Source organism: Typopeltis vanoorti, chromosome 4 (genome assembly GCF_054136105.1).
Source record: "Typopeltis vanoorti isolate ZY-2024b chromosome 4, IOZ_Tvanoo_1.0, whole genome shotgun sequence".
In the NCBI taxonomy this organism is placed as follows: domain Eukaryota; kingdom Metazoa; phylum Arthropoda; class Arachnida; order Uropygi; family Thelyphonidae; genus Typopeltis; species Typopeltis vanoorti.
Window position 1 is genome coordinate 10,880,687 of NC_143552.1, and position 17,122 is coordinate 10,897,808.

At 34.0% G+C, this 17,122-nt stretch overlaps 1 protein-coding gene across 2 annotated transcripts in view; it reads left to right on the forward strand.

The window, feature by feature from the left end:
* The window catches only part of LOC150107101 (ubiquitin-conjugating enzyme E2 G1-like), a 182,470-nt gene extending 169,779 nt beyond the window's left edge, over positions 1 to 12,691 (forward strand). For both annotated transcript variants that reach the window (XM_090391001.1, XM_090391002.1), the window contains exon 7: positions 12,491 to 12,691. The gene's annotated coding sequence lies outside the window, so the exon portion shown is untranslated. The remainder of the gene's footprint in view (positions 1 to 12,490) is intronic.
* Positions 12,692 to 17,122: the final 4,431 nt, after the last annotated feature.

The window sequence follows — 17,122 nt, forward strand, 5'->3', positions numbered from 1 at the left end:
CCATGTGAATTTAGGCTGCGTGGGTTTATAATTTCCTGCTACAGTTAATCATTGATCTCTGAAGCACATGTTAGTGAAGGAATCACTTTTTTTTTTCAGTAGTACCGTATACAGCAATAGTATCGTCTACAGTTTTGTGCGTTTTTATTTGTAAATTTAGTTTTAATAATGTAAGTAATTATATAAATACATTTTTATAAAAATTGTTAAGAATATATTTATTTACCTAGACAACGTCGCTTTCTAAGACAACAAGAAAAAGAAAAATTGCTGATGAGGGGAGAAAATTCCAAGAAAAATGGGATTTGAATTATAGAAATCATGTCCTTTGTTTCAGTAGAAGAATACTTCTACTGAAACAAAGGACAAAATCGTGTGCGTTATTTATAACAAAACAATTATTATTATTATTTGACACCTCCAGGGAGTCCAAAGACTCATCGAGGGAGAGTGTGCCAACAGCATCGAACAATTGCCGCCAAAGAATATAATATAAAAAGGCACTGATAAAATTCTCAAAGAACAATATTCATGCTTTGTGGGTAAACTGAGAGAAGAAATATTAAAAAGTATGACAAATTCACTTCAAAGTATTTTCAAAAATTATGAAAGACAATGAATCAGAAGTGAGAGCCAGTTATGAAATGAGCTATTTATTGGCAAAACATTCCAAACAATCCCCAAAATATTATCATCTGTCCCCAAGATATTATCACTGACATTTAAAGAATTCCCAAAAAAATAGAAGTATTTTATTTCAACACAAACACAAAAAATTTCAATTAATAGGAGGCTCTGTAAATCTTTGATTTGTTCAAACAATATTTTAATTTTGGTTTAAATGCTAAATATTGTAAATATTAATATAATAAAAAAAATATTCTTTATTATTTTTTTTTTGAGTTGTCATAATTATTATACTATTATTTTATGTCTTTAATGACTTATAATAAATTAAATTTTCAATATTAATTTTCAGTTTATTTATACTCATTCTTTCACTTCCCTTTGATTCTGATTGGTGCAATTTTTTTTTAGTCAAATTTTTTTGTGGCCCACTTAAGATACACTTATTGCAAATGGCTTGCAGTCCAATTGAATTTGACACTTTGACATAATGTTAAAACTTAAAATTAAATACACAACATAAAACAAAGAGGATATGCACAAACAGAAACTAGTATTCAGACTAGCATATCCTAACAGTGATCTGACCACATGTATACTCAGTACAACTCTCATTTTTACTTCTCATTAGGTCTAGAATGTTCTTTTTATTTCATGCTAGATAGCTCCAAATACACTACACACACACAGACACACAAAAAATTAATAATGATTAATAAAATATGATTTTAATGATTTCATTCAAACACATAAAAGAATGTACAGTATTTTGTGAAATATGTACATTAAAAGAAGAATATTTGTCAGTTTCATGCTTTTCTTAAATGACAGCTGAACTTTTTTGTCTAGATCTTATTAATCTGTACAGGCTTCTTATGGTAATTTAAGGCTTTATGGTCATGTCTTGGAAACTTTCAGTGGAATTGACTGGAAAGATATGTACCAAAACATGGCATGACTAGAAATGTAAGTCCTATGAGGCTGTGATCAGACATTCTAACCCTGCTGATAACTAAATCGGTGATGCTTAACCTCTTTGTCATAGTGATACTTAATTTTTTAATGCCATTCCACAGAGTTAGGAGGATAAATTGGGTGGGGTGGATGGCTTCAATAAGCTAGAACTCCATTGAAAAAGAAAATGTTATGGTGTGAATTTAGATAGTCATGAATTTATCAGGCATAAATGTTTATGAATTTCATTAGGTGGGAGAAGACTTTCATTGCCCATGTGGACTAATACCATGTTTATAGGAAGTCAAAAAAATTCCATGTTCGGTGTCTGTTTATAGTTTCCGGATTATATGTATATATATACAGGGTGTTCGGGATAAATTTGACATATTTATAATTAATTATATTTTTCCGTAAGTTACATGTATTAACACACACTTCTCTTCATTTAAAAGTTTGGACCCTTCTTCATTCATATACAAGATGTCAGAAAGGATGGATAGCTGGAACCCACCTGAATCATGGAAGAGAATAACTTGTATCATGATGATTCGTGCCCGCCATCAAAATAAGGATATTACGACTGCTGCCCAATGCTCCCTGAATACAGTAAAAACAATCAGGCATGAACTAGAGACTTGCAATGGTGACTACGAGGATGTAGCAAGAAGAAAGATCCCTAGCAGACGATCTGACTGCGTTCGTACAGCAGAATTCCTCGCAAATCTGCAGGAACAGGTGTTGAAGAACCCTGGCATTGGAATTCGGGCTTTGTTCGTGGAGTTGCTAACTGTAGTCAAGCCCTGGATAACAAGGGTAGCCAATGGTAGGCCGTATGTATGGCAGCAGGATTCGGCCCCTTGCCACACCTCTGGGAAAAGTCAAAAATGGTTGTCTGAAAATTTCTACGACTTCACCAGTCCAAATGTTTGGCCTCCAAACTCCCCAGACCTTAACCCCATGGATTATTTTGTATGGGGCGCAGTTGAAAAAGACACCAATCGCACTTCCAGTAATACAAAAGCCCAGTTAATGGATAAAATTAAAACAGTTTTTGCGGCCCTTCCCAGGGAGACTGTAGCATCAGCTTGTTCGAGGTTCCGAAGCAGAATTGAAGCTGTGATCGATGCTAATGGTGGTTATTTTGAGTAAATCTTGTTGATAGTATTGTAATTAACTCTGCCTGTAATGTTTTTTTGTCAATTCATTAAATTTAATAGATACAAAGAAGATTTTCTTTTTCCTTACGAAACTGTCAAATTTATCCCGAACACCCTGTATATATATATATATATTATTTATTTTATATATAGTATCTAGATTAAATACAGAGTGGACATGTTTGATATTAGAGTTCACCTACTGGTATCAATTTAAATTGCTTAAGTGCTGGAAAATTATTGGTAGATAGTGTATTTTATGGAAACAAGTGAGGTACTTGGTTGTACTTTCACTTTTTTTGTCTTAACTTTTTGGGGGAGGGAGGATTACATTACTGCTTCTGAAGTGGAGGTCATTGTTACACTTGTGTAAGTCATAGATGTGTTGTTAACCAGTTTCTCTATAATTAGAATTGAATAGATAGTAATAAGAAACTGTATGGAAAGGGCATGCCTATGCAGAGAGGAGTCATGTCTGCTCACATTTTATGATAAAATGATAGCTGATTCTTTTTATTGCTTAATAGAAAGAAGGCTTGCATGCACCAGTGACCCCCAAAAGCTATGGCCTCCTTAGCTGGACAGGTTGAGAAGTAGGTGCCAGATTAAGAGAGATACTTGGTTCTCCAGGTTGGGGGCTTTTCATAAGGCTGGTTACCTTAATAAGTAAAAAAAAAAAAAAAAAAAAAAAACTCTATAACTCAGATGCTTCAATTGGAAAAAAAATTCATAAGTAGCCATGTGGAATGTAAGAAGTATAACAACAAAGAAATTAGAATTAGTAAAACAACTAAAAACTAAATATATTAATATAGCTGTGATAACAAAAAAAATTCAAGGGAACAAAAGATACAAATGGTTTACTGTGTTATATAGTGGAGTAGCCATTTTAATTGATAATAAGTGGAAAAATAGTATATGAAAGTTCAATTTTGTTAAATGATAGGATTTTAGCAGTTAAATTAAAAACAAATAGAAGCTACTTAAATATCATAGGATCTCTGTCAATAAGGCGATAGGTGTCAATTAAGGAAATATTCCAAGGAATTAGTAACATTAAAGTGAGAGAGTGGAAAGAAGGTAAAATTGTTCCACTGCATTAAGGTAGTGATATGACTGTGGCTACAGATTATTGGCCAATCTGTATATCTGGAGTTGCAGTTGAGATACTAAAGAGATTGGTGCGAACTAGGATACAGAAATGGGGTTGATAACATGCTGATAACCACAGTATTCTCTGTGGTTATCAGCATGGGTTTGGTAAAGGGAGATCATGATTTACTAACCTACTTATGTACTATAACAAGGTGACAAATGTCTTGGACAAGGGTCATGCATATATAGTGATATACTTAGATTTTCCAAAAGCTTTTCATAGACTGCTACATGACAAGCTGTTAAATAAATTGAAACAGATGGGATTGGATAACAGATTTCTGAGTTGGATCAGTGACTGTCTTTCAGGTAAGTATCATAAAGTTGTATATGGGAATGCAGTATTCTGAAAGAGGAAGGTCACTAGTGTAATATTTTCTTACTCTTGTTTGTTCTAAGTTTCTACTTGTTTATTATTAACATAGTATTCGTATGCAGTCGCACTTCAATTCTAGGCTGCCAATTAATCTAACGAAGAGTGTGCAAGTATGGAAGACAAAGGGATTGCCTTCGGGTAGTGCCAATTCCTTTGTTTCGTTTCTGGTTCTAATCCCTTTTCAGATTTAGGAAAAATTTATATTATGCTGTGCCATCCTAAATTCTAGACAAGAGAATAACTCAATAATCAGAGAATTAACACTCAGAATTGTACACTATTATCTAATTCCTTGATAAGTTTGTTAAGTACTTAAAATCTTGCAACATCTATATTTCATTGCAGTCATAGCTATTCTTATGTCTTAACTCCCGCTTTGGTTCTGACTTTTATGAGCGGTGCAAAGAGATCAAAATCAGGCAAATTGTTAGATTAATAAAAAGGAAAGACATTTATTCATCAAATCAGATATATTACAGATAACAACAGTTACTAGCTTAGAATCACAACTATCCTTCAGATTGAGTTTAATTAAGTGACACAGACTTTCTCTTAACATTTTATAACATGCCTCAAAATCTCAATTGAAACTAGATTAGAGCTTCAACTAGTAGCTAAACATTCATTCAGTAATCAACATTTCTAGAGGCTAATGAATTAACAGACTGAGTACACCATATATCATTAACATAATGCTACACAATCCTATTTCTTAGAACATACGGTTCCCCCTTTTTCTCCTTGTTTAAGCCCTAGAATCCTTTCATTTAATGAAACATGAATAACTTTAAAGTTTCTTGCATGAACACAGATTATTCCTCTCAGTACAAATACATAATAGAACTAAATATTACATTACCAGGGACCGTAGAAATACTTGGCCTTCTCCTCCTTTGTCTCTGGAGTGCTTTCGTCTCGTTGAGCATGCTTCTGCTTGACATCATCTGAAAGAATTAACTGGTGGGCTTGGACACGATTCACCTCCTTCGAAGTAAGTTACTCTAGCTTGCCGCTATCAGATCAGGTGGTTCGGCATGACTTGTCTGTCTACGCTGTACCTTCTGTAGGGCCGAGATCTGTGCTCACTGAACTACTGCTTGACCGGTGGGCCACCCAACGACGTGTCTGCGTGCTCTTGCAACCTTCCTTAGGAATTCCGGAGTTCTGGTCAATTTATCAATTGACCAGAACTCCGTGTTTAGAAAAAATACTTAATTTATAAACGTTATCAGTAATTTACAACTAGTTTTCTGTTCTCCGATGCACGATTATTAGCTCCAGGAATGTAGTTACTTGTTAAATTTGAATGAATTAGTTATGGAATAATTTTTTTTTTTTGGGGGGGGGGGGTTTGTCTACTTTCGTCTGGGCTCTCATTATTGCTGTTAATTCAAATTTTCTCGAGTTCCAACTCTCTTTCTTGCATGATGTACATCTTGTTGTTTCTTTTGATTATATGTGAATATATTGTAGCGATTAAAGTGAACTTCAAGTGACTTGCGTTTATTCCACTTGTTCTATTATCTAAACCTTTTGACCCATTAATTACTTCAATACAGTTCACCCCAATTGTCCTCAGACCATTATCTTCTGTCTCAGGTTCCAAGTTACATAGATTATTAGCTACCTTCACACTCGAGATCTTGTAGGTATTTGGCTGACAATTCACTTCAGAGTTGGGAGCGTTTTGAGACTCAACTTGGAAATCTCCAATAGTTTCAATTTCCCTATTTGATGGCTCTACATCACTCGTATTTGATATTCCTCTACATGATGTTTCTTGACACTATTATAGAACTTTTGGTTTCCCTCTGCTAAACCTTCTTCTTCCCATTAGGGACATTTCATTTTTGTAGAAGTCACAAGAGAACTGGTTCCTCTTCAAGAAATCAGTTCCCAAAATAATCTGCGAGTTTGAACTAGGTGATGTGGGAAGAACTAACAATTCTTGCCAAATGCACAATCTAAACTCAGGCAAATATATTTTTACATGAACCTTTTTATATGCATGACAAATTGAATTTGAGAATGCTGATAGTTTGATTAGTCTTCTCGGCTCAGTTATGCCCTTCCAGATTCATGATTTGATAATGTGGAAATAATTTTCATTGATAATAGAGGCATTACAAGCAGTGTCTATTAACATGTCACAAGGGGATCCTTGTATATTCCCTTGGATTATCATCCTCGACTCATTCAGTTTGGCAGGGCCTTTATTTTTCCTTTTCCATGAACTCCTCTCACTTTTATAAGGTACATGTCCAAATTTTGACTCGATTGGTATTCCAGGAAGGTCTCCTGTTAGTAAAGCAATTTCGGGCAAAGTGCCCAACTTTATCACTGGAGAGACATTGGATTTTTGTTCTGCCACGTTCACTAACTTTAGCATCATCTCATCAAGACGGTGCAATATAGGCTGCTGCTGTCGTTCAACCTCTTGTCTGATACGTTCGTCAGTTTTCTCTAGTAGAGGAACAGATGATTCTGAGGTTCTAACAGTGATTGCCAGCAGCTGTTGTAGTACAGCATCAAGACAGTCCATCACTGGTTGCTGCAATCGTTCCACTTCTCGTTTGATCAATGAATGCACTTCTTCCATATTAACTAGTCCCTTTTCTTGTGTGGAGCAGTTTTTGCAATCAGTTACCTGATTGAATTTTACTGAGTTCTCTCCCTCATCATTCCATTGATTTTTAGTTGTTCCTTTTTCCTTTTTATGCTCCTTTCCTGAATTAATATTACCAACAGGATTACTAGTTTCCTCGCTTATGTTAATATGGCCTGATGCAGATGCAGGACAGATGTCTCCAAGCATTTGTTCTTTCTCTTTAACTGCATTGTAGCAATTCTCTATGTTTGTTATCTTCTTATATGCCGTTTCTCTCAACTCTAGTTTTAATCCATGCCTGAATTTGATGGAACACTGTCCAATCTAGGTGAGGTCTATCTTCACTTAAAACGCTTAGACTATTGGCTAGGGTTAGCAGATAATTGTAAAAATCTGTCATGCTTTCCTTATCCTTCTGAACGATCCTTTGTAGCTTCCATAGATTAGGCTCTAAACTTCTCAATCTGGAAAATTGGGAGATTAATACTTCCTTGAATTTTGAGTAATCTAGGGTTTCTTTTAATATCGGGGAAGAGTACAGGAAGTTCTTCGCTTTGCCTATTAGTTTACTTCTAAGCAAAATGAGCAACTGAAAGTCAGTCCAATTTCCTATTTTTCTTAGTTCCTTGACGTAGGTGAAAAATGCCAATACGTCATCAGACTCCTCCCCAGAAAATTGCGGGAAGACTTGCTGTGAATTTATTGTTCTGAAGAACTCGCCATCGTCCATTCCCGAACTAGATGGTTGAGCTATAATGGTATATCAGTTAACAATATCCTTTCTCTCTTCTTCACAAAATTTATATTTTAAAACTCTTAATATCAAACTTGCCTGATCTTAACCTATAACTTGCTCACTTTGATTCACTTATTCTCTTATTTTAAACCTGTGAACCAAATCCTACCGACTGCAGCATTGTAATATTTTCTTACTCTTGTTTGTTCTAAGTTTCTACTTGTTTATTATTAATGCCGTATTCGTATGCAGTTGCACTTTCAATTCTAGGCCACCAATTAATCTAATGAAGAGTGTGCAAGTATGGAAGACAAAGGGATTGCCTTTGGGTAGTACCAATTCCTTTATTTTGTTTCTGGTGCTAATCCCTTTTCGGGTTTAGGAAAAATTTATATTATGCTGCGCCATCCTAAATTCTAGACAAGAGAACTCAATAATCGGAGAATTAACACTCAGAATTGTACATTGTAATTGTAATTTCTCTTTCATTCAGAATTTAACACTAGTGGTCAGTTTTGGGACCATTGTTGTTCAATTTGTATATTAATGATATTGTGATGGATTTAACTGGTGATTTTAGCAGATGATGCAAAATTGGAGAGAGAAAGAGTCAAGCAGATGTTATGGCCTTACAGGAGGACTTAAATAGATTACATGAATGGACAGGTAAGTGAAACTGTCAGTTCAGTGTTGCAAAGTGTAAGGTTTTGAAGTTTGGTAAGCAATGATGGGATGCACAGTCTACACTTGGTGGGGAAACTTTAAAGGTGATATAGGAGATTAGATCAGGGAGTGGTGGTGAAGAAGGACCTGAAATATAGTTGCCACATTGCACAGTTGAAGATGTCATATCAGATAATGGCAATAATGCAGAGGACCCTGATGTGCAGAAATAGAGGTTATGATACCATTGAATAAAGCCTTGATCAGGTCTCATATGGTTTATTATGAACAGACTTGATCACCGGGTTTTCATGGTGACAAAGACTTGTCAGAAAGGGTCCAGAGAAGATTCACAAAGGTGGTCAGTGGAATGTAGAGTATGAGGACAGATTGAGAGAATGTAAATTGCAAAGCCTTGTGAATAGGAGGAGTAGAAATATCATTGAGACATATAAGTTAGTCAGGGCTCGCTATCAGGTTGACATGGATGAGATTTTTCATAGAATTGAAGAGGGGAGATAGAACCAGAGGCCATCCCTAGAAACTGTATAAGGAGGGTGTGAGCAGAGGAGCAAAGGTCACATCTGTACACTTCTAACACAAAGTGTACAGACACGTCTGTACAATTCACACACAAAGCTCATGTACACTCATGAGCTTTGTGTGTGATAGTGTATACCTCCCATCACGAGTCTCTAACTCCATGGTGCTCAGATAATAACCATAATAATAATGTATAGTGGAGTGGACCAGCATGCACTAATGTCCACAAGCTAAGGAGGAACTACATTTTTACCTGTATATGAAAAAGGTTTCATGACTATGGCCATACATGGTCATAAATTTATTGCCAGCATGCTAATAAATTATACTACACAAAAAATGGGTTATAAATTTTGTACAAATTAAATTGCAATACGTTTTTGGCAAAAGTTACAAATTTCCTAAGGACGTAGTTGAGGAATTAATGTACAGTGCTTACAAAAAACTATGCAGAGAGACATTTCAGCATGAAATATGTCCACTCTGAACTGCGATGCAGCTCTCACAACATCATAATATGCTTAGCTCCAAGTGATTCAGGAGTTCTTGAAGCAAACTGGCCCACTCCTCCTTAAGAGCAAGGATAAGACCTTGTTTGTTTTCTGGAGGGGAATTTCAAGCAGCAGTGTATCTCTCTGTTGTGTCCCAAACGTGTTCTATGGGGCATATCTGGGGGAGCATGCATTCTGACCACTTGAAGTCTATTAATATCCTCAGTCTCCAGCGAAGTATCTACTGCTCATGTACAACATGGTGTGGTATTGTCATCCATAAAAATGAATTCTTTGGCAACACCATGGAACAATCAAACATGACGTTGAAGAACTTCATTGCAATATCGTTCTTCACTTGTAGTCCCTTTTTCCAGCACTTGTAGCTCAGTTCATCCATTAAGCATAAAGCCTCCCAACACCATGACCCCAGCACCACCGTATATATCCCTTTCAAGAAAATTCTCACAATAGTAAGTAGTCCCATTTTTATTCCAGTGTCATCTGTGATCATGTGTCATCTAGAATAGGAGGAAAGACTAAAACGGCTCTCATCTGTAAAGAGCACATTAATCCATTGGTATCTTTGTCCAACTTTTATGGATACAACACCACTAAAAACATGCTTTGTAATGAGCTGTATATGTCTTTGGGCATATAGGCCTACTTACCTGAGATGTCTTTCCACAGTGTATCGAAATATACACTTACGACATACCCATAATTGTAGTAGGTATTAAGGCTTCTTTTGTGGTAGATGGGGAAGAGTTAGAGAAAGGGATTGCTTACTGTAGCAGTGCAATGTGCATATTGGTTTTATCCTACCACATAAAGTAACCAGAATGCATAGTAAAATTAAATAAGCATTGTAATAGAGATATAAGTTATTAAAAGGATTTTATAGGATTTATACAAGAGTGATTTATTAATACTCTATTTATAACACATCTCTATTGTTTCAGTAGACTCATTGCAAATATTGCTCAACCAATAGCATAAGTGCAATATTTTACCTTAAACTCATTCACACTTTCTTGCTTATCCACACTTGTCATCTTCCTTGCTTCCTCATGACACACTTATACAAGTTCCAGTGGCCTCTCATTCTCTCCCTCTACAATGAATAATTCCTTCTATACTAATCTTAAAATTCCTTACTAACTTGAATATATCTCCTATCTTCTGCAAGTTCATCAAAACCTCTTTAAGTTACGTTACGTCATGTCAGTCTTTCACTTCATAATCTGCATCTCTTGGTCATCTCCACAGTTTCTGCACTGTGGAAACTGAGAACCAAGTTTGCACAACACTCCAGACCTGATGAGGGCATGATAAAGTGGAACAACAATACCCATATATCTGTCAGCAATACCTGTCAGCATCATCCTTATCATAGCAGCAATGTATGTATGACTTTTGCAATGTCCCTAAACCTCAGAGTTCTATCAGTATAATATGCACTTTACATTTCCTCACTTAAAAGTGCAAAGTTACACTTAGTGACATTAAACAGCAACCTTACATCCCTTCTGGATATTAGCCTGTTTAAATTTTCATGAAGGTAAAATCTACTTTGAGATCATTGTCACTTCTGTAAACAACTCAATGTTTCCTTTCAAAACTCCATGTAATATCATCAACAAATCAGTTGACCAGCAGTGGCTAAAGAACAAAATCATGTCATATCTGTTTCATATTCAACCTTATTATGTAAATTAGAGAAAATGGAGAATATTAAAGCATTGTCCTATCAAATGCCTTTGCAAAGTCCTGCACTATAATGGTATAGCCATTTTTCTTATCTAATTCAATTGCCATTTTACTGTAGAAAGTGAATAAATTACTCAGGCAAGATATGCCCTTCAACAATTTTTCCAGTACCCTAACTACTACTCCAGAAATGCTGATCACTGTAATTTACCACCTCTGTTTTAGGGTGTCTTTTATGTAATGAAACTATCTTGTTATTTTTCTGCTATCTTGGAATCCCACAAGTGCCTGGTTAGTGACACTGTGATTTCTCTTGCACTTTCTTTTAACATGCAGACCTGCATCTCATCCAGTTCCATGACTTCCTTTGCATTTACATGCATCTGCAGTTCATTTGCCTCTTCTCATATCAGTCCCTTCATTGTCTCCATGTGTATGACAAATATTTGCAAAGTGTGCTCACCCAGTAATTCAACTATTTATTTCTTTTGCTTCTGTCACCTCCCTACTATCTGTATTCATCAAAGTTATCCATCCTTTTCTTCTGTTTACTCACTATATTCAAAAGAACTCGTTGGGATTTTCTTTGGCTTATTGGCTACTCTCTTATCTTTGATATGAGATGGATAGAAAGAAAAGTCTGGTTGTGAATGCTTTTTGTTAACTGCAACATATATCACAGCTGATTAATCAGAACCATTTAATGTATATAAGATAAATACTGTCTAAAACATTTAGGATTAAAGCCTCATTTCACCTACAAAAAACTATGCAGAGAGACATTTCAAATATTAGTTTCTCTAATTTACATAAGGTTGAATATGAAACAGATATGACATGGATTTGTTAAGATGAAAAACTGCATGCTAACCTAGAATTTGATAATAATGATAATTATTTATTAAATAATGATTAAAAGGTATATAGACCTTAAGCATGGGAGAATGATGGGCAGGGTCTTTTCCTTTTGGATTAAGTTAGCTGAAATTACGGCTGAAGCAATGACTATAAGTCCAATATATTACGCCTGTTAACTGCATGTGTTCTCTGGCCAGTTTGCTATTTTGCAGGATGGAAAAAGGAGAAAAAAAAAGCCTTCCACTGCTTTATAAGACTAGCCAATTCACTTTCATTTGAATAGTTTTTTCCTTTTTTATACGAGTGTCGAAACCATCACCTCTGTCAATTTTTTTAAAACTATTCAAAATCCATTAGACTTTCAGATTTTTTTAAATTATTCGTTTATGGAATTAAAATTATTTTTAAAGCAGCTAAATTTTTTCCTAAAATATTAGTTGAATTTATTATATAATCTAATCTTGAATTATCAAACTATAATGTAGTAATTGTTGTTTTATCATTATTTTATCAAGATTTTTCCATTATCTGCTTAATTTTTAAGAATAGATTGATTAAATATTTATGTGCAAAGTAAGAAAAAAAAAATACTTGATTTTTATATTGCAGGTACATTTCTCGTATCACTTTATTTGATGAAAGATCATGCTTCAAAGAGAATAACAGAGTCCTATATTTTATGAAGTACAAATAGTAATAATTAAAAATTTCATTGCATACCTTTTATAATACATGTGTCAGTGTGTGTGTGTGTGTATATATATGTGTGTATATAAATTTTTGGAATAAACAATGCATTATGTACCTGAACTATTTCATTGTTAAATATTTCTATTTTTCATGCACATCGGTTTGCTTTTCAAAAATATACTGATAAAAAAAGAACACATTGAAATATTTGTCACATTTTTTTTTTATTCAACTCTGTCATTCTCCATCAACAGTTTGCATTTTATCAGTTATTCTGTAGTATATAAGATACACTGAATTCATTGCCTGATTTTATCAATTAATTCACAAACTCATTTTACTGATTGAATTTTATTGTTCAGGTTTGCTTGCTGTGTGTTAGTATTTAATTAATTGTTAATCAATTTTTACTGAATACAAGTACTGAATTTTAATTTATAACGTTCACTACAGTTTTGTTTTTCCATTTATAGTTTGCTTGTGATTTCTTAATTATATAATTTTCTACTGAGACCCCAAACAGCTGAAAGTTGTCTATCTTGAATCTAACAATACTTTTTTTTTTCTTTTCTTTTTTTTAATCTTAGCATTGATAAAATCCATTAAACCTGTGTTTCTCAAAGTGTGTACCTCGGGGGGGGGTCTTCAGGGGGATACATCATTAATAAAAAAAAAAAAGAATTATTTTAAACGTATATATTTCTCAGTGAATTATATAGTGTGTATGAATTCTCCTACTCAAATTGTGATAACTGCTTCGTTTGAATAGTTTGCAAATTCGTGAGCGATCGCTTGTGAATTTTCATATGTAAATGTACGATAGCAATTGATAAAAATGTAATTATATGAATCATTAGTAAATGTAATTAAGACAGTTGAGCAGATATTAATTATGTGCTTCATTATTTGATCACATTACAAATTTTTTGTTAGTTAAAATAATGATTAAAAGATTTGTACTACTTTTACAGAGATATAATTGCTTTAATAATGTACGGAAGTTATAATACTTATAATAAATATTATAATTTTTTTAGCTTTCAAATTCTTAAATATGGATCATTGGTTAAAGATTGGATTTATAAAACACACAAAAAAGAGCAACATAGCATATACAAGTAGCTGTAAGCAACAAAAAAACTTGATATTGTATCTGGATCAAGTAAAATTGATAAGGGTGTGTTGTCTCACATCTCTAAAGAACCAACTGGGAAAAAGATGAAAAAACTTCGTAAATACAATATGTATTACTTAAAATGTGAATTTTCATGGATGGGAAATGAAGAGGAACCTATTCCATTATGTGTCATTTGTGCTGAAACTTTATAAAATGAAAGCATGAAACCATCTAATAATTTAAATCTCTATTTTGAATCGAAACATAAAGAATACAAGGACAAACCTGTTGAATTTTTTCAAAACAAACTAAAAAAATTAAAAGAAACTCAAAAAATGAGGTTGATCGTATCGTGAAAATATATGAAGGCTTTAGAAGCTTCATATCGTGTGTCACTGTTAATAGCAAAAAATAGTGCAGTGGAAACAATTGGTGAAACTTTGATCAATCCTGCAGCAAAATAATAGAAGAAATTATGATCGGAGATAATGCAAAAAGGTTCTTTTGATCGGATTTGCCTTTCAAATAATAGTGTTCATTGAAGAATGGATGAAAATATAATACAAACATTGTTATTATGCGCTGCAGGTCGATGAATCCGCCAACATTACAAATTTTGCAAATCTAGTGTTTATTAAGTACCAAACAAATCAAAAACTACGTGATGACCTTTTATTTTGCCAACCCTTTCCAGAACATATAACAGAGAAGAAATATTCAACAATACAAATACATTTATGCATCAAAACAAGCTTGATTGGAAAAGTTGTATTGGAATAATCACGGATGGAGTGAAATCCATGATCAGATCTAAAAAAAGGCTTGTTTCAAGGATTCAAGCTGTTGCACCAGATGCAAAGTCAACACACTGCTGCATACACAAGGAAGCTTTGGCTACACATATGATGTCTACAGACCTAAGAAAAGTTCTGGATGAAGCTGTAAAAATCACATTATATTAAAGGCCATCCTCTAAATGCCAGACCTATCTCTCAACTTTGTGAACAAATGGGATGTAATCAAACACAACGTCTTTTCCATACCGGTGTTTGTTGGCTTTCTCGTGGAAAAGTCCATACTCGTTTACTCTAACTTCGGAATGAACTACAAGTTTTTCTTGATGAATTTTTTTGAATTTTAAAAAAAATAACATTTACATAATTGGAAATGGCTCAGTCAGTTAGCATACCTGGCAGATATATTTTCTGTATTAAATAATCTTAATTTGTCTTTACAGGGCAAGGAAATTTCTGTATTTCATATCCAAGATAAAATGAATGCTACATTGGCAAAGATGAAGTTATGGGAAAAGCGGGTTGGTAATGGAGAATTTGACTTTCCATCTCTTCGTGAATTGCTCACAAGTTCAAATGAACTAATTGATGATGATGATGTGAAAATTACTATCATGCAGCAATTTACAATGCTTACAAATGGATCTAGAAAACCATTTCCCTGAATTGGACATTAATATTGAATGGATAAGATACCCTTTCAATATCAACAAATCTATGGCAAAGGGTCTGTTGCCAATAGAAGAAGAACAACTTTTAAAATTAGCTTCTGATGGTTTCCTAAAAAAATAAATACAATGAGAATATGTTATCATCATTTTGGCTACAAATACAGAATGAATTTCTTGAATTAAGAGATAAAGCTCTAAGGTTCATTTTTTCCATTTCCGAGTTCATATCTGTGCAAAATTGAATTTTCAGCCCTTGTAGATATTAAGACGCGCATTAGAGATGTCAAATTTTTCCATTCTATTCAAATCATTTTGTAAGTGCTGAATATCAGTAGTATCCCTGATTGTTCTGCCTATCTTTTCATCATCGGCAAACAATTGCACATCTGATGTTAGCAATTTCACTCCTCTCATTGATAAATTATTTAAATTAAGTAAAAATTTATATCTTTATAAATTTTGTTGTTTTAAAAATAAATCATATTTTTTTGTTTACGTGTACGTCTCGATTCAAATAAAACAGACATTTACAATGAAATATACTTTTTTATTATTATTTACTATTATTATTATTATTTTGATAGGAAGGTACTATAATGATGAAAATTTAAGAAGGGGTACACAGATATCTCAAGTTTGAGAAACACTGCATTAAATCATCAGGAAATCTAATTCCTTGTCAAGTGGTAGATCTAGCAATATTTTGCATACTTATAATATTATTGATTGGATCTTATATGATATTTTATTTCAAATACTAATGTTTCTCTTTCCCACTTGCCTATTTATTTTCCAAGTAGGAAAGATGGTTATTTATAGTTTTGTATTTTATTATTATTATTCAATACCTCCAGGGAGTCGAGGACTCTTTGAGGGAGGTTGTAATTCACCCAAACCAGCTGTCATACCTTTAAATTCATTCACACCAGATGCACTCACTACCCCTAAAGGTAAACTATTTCACTCATTCACTCACTGCTCTCTGGGAGAAAAACCCAGTTCTTACACCTTTCTTGACCACAAATTTAACTTCCATGGATGCCCCCATGTTCTGCCTACCTTCCATATAATGAAAAATTTCATCAGATGATATCCTATAACACCCATTCAAAAGTTTATAGACCTGTATCATATCACCCCTCTTTTCTCCTGTTAACCAGAGTATGCAGTCCACATACTCGTAATCTGTTCTCATAATCTAAATCCCATAATCTGGATAGAATCTTTGCACCCTTTCCACAGCTTCTTTATCCCCCTTGGAACCAGGTAGACCAAATCTACACACAATAATCCAGGAGTGGTCTTATCAAAGCCTTATAAAGAAGCAAAATGACTTCCTTGTTAAGATTTGCTTCAGCATCGCAGTTATCCTCTGAGTTGTATTTGCAACTTTTGCTATGTGACCTTTGAACTTCAAATTCCTACCCAGCAATATGCCAAGATCTCTTGCCTCCTCAAGAGATCTTGTAGCATAACCCCGCTGGAACTCTAATCATACCAAAGTGCATAACTTTACACTTACCAACTTTAAACTGATAGCCATTTTTGTTTGCCCAAATTTCCAGTCTATTCAAATCATTTTGTAAGTGCTGAATATCAGTAGTATCCCTGATTTTCCTACCTATCTTTGCATCATTGGCAAACAATTGCACATCTGATGTTAGACCCTGCCTGGTGGCATTCATGTACAGATTGAACAATAATGGCCCAAGGACCAAACCCTGAAGTACACCACTGGCTTTTTTTTTTTTTTTTTTTTTTTTTTTTTTTTTTTTTTTTTTTTTTTTTTTTTTTTTTTAAATCTTTGTACTGGTTATGGGCAGTACTACCCTTACATCACGTCCAGACATCTCATCCAGGCTTGATATAGGTCTTTACAAGTGTTTTACCCTATGCCTGTTCTAGTTATCATTGTAGTCATTCTCTGGTGGCAACGCTATGCCACCAGTGTACCCTGTAGGGCCCTCAA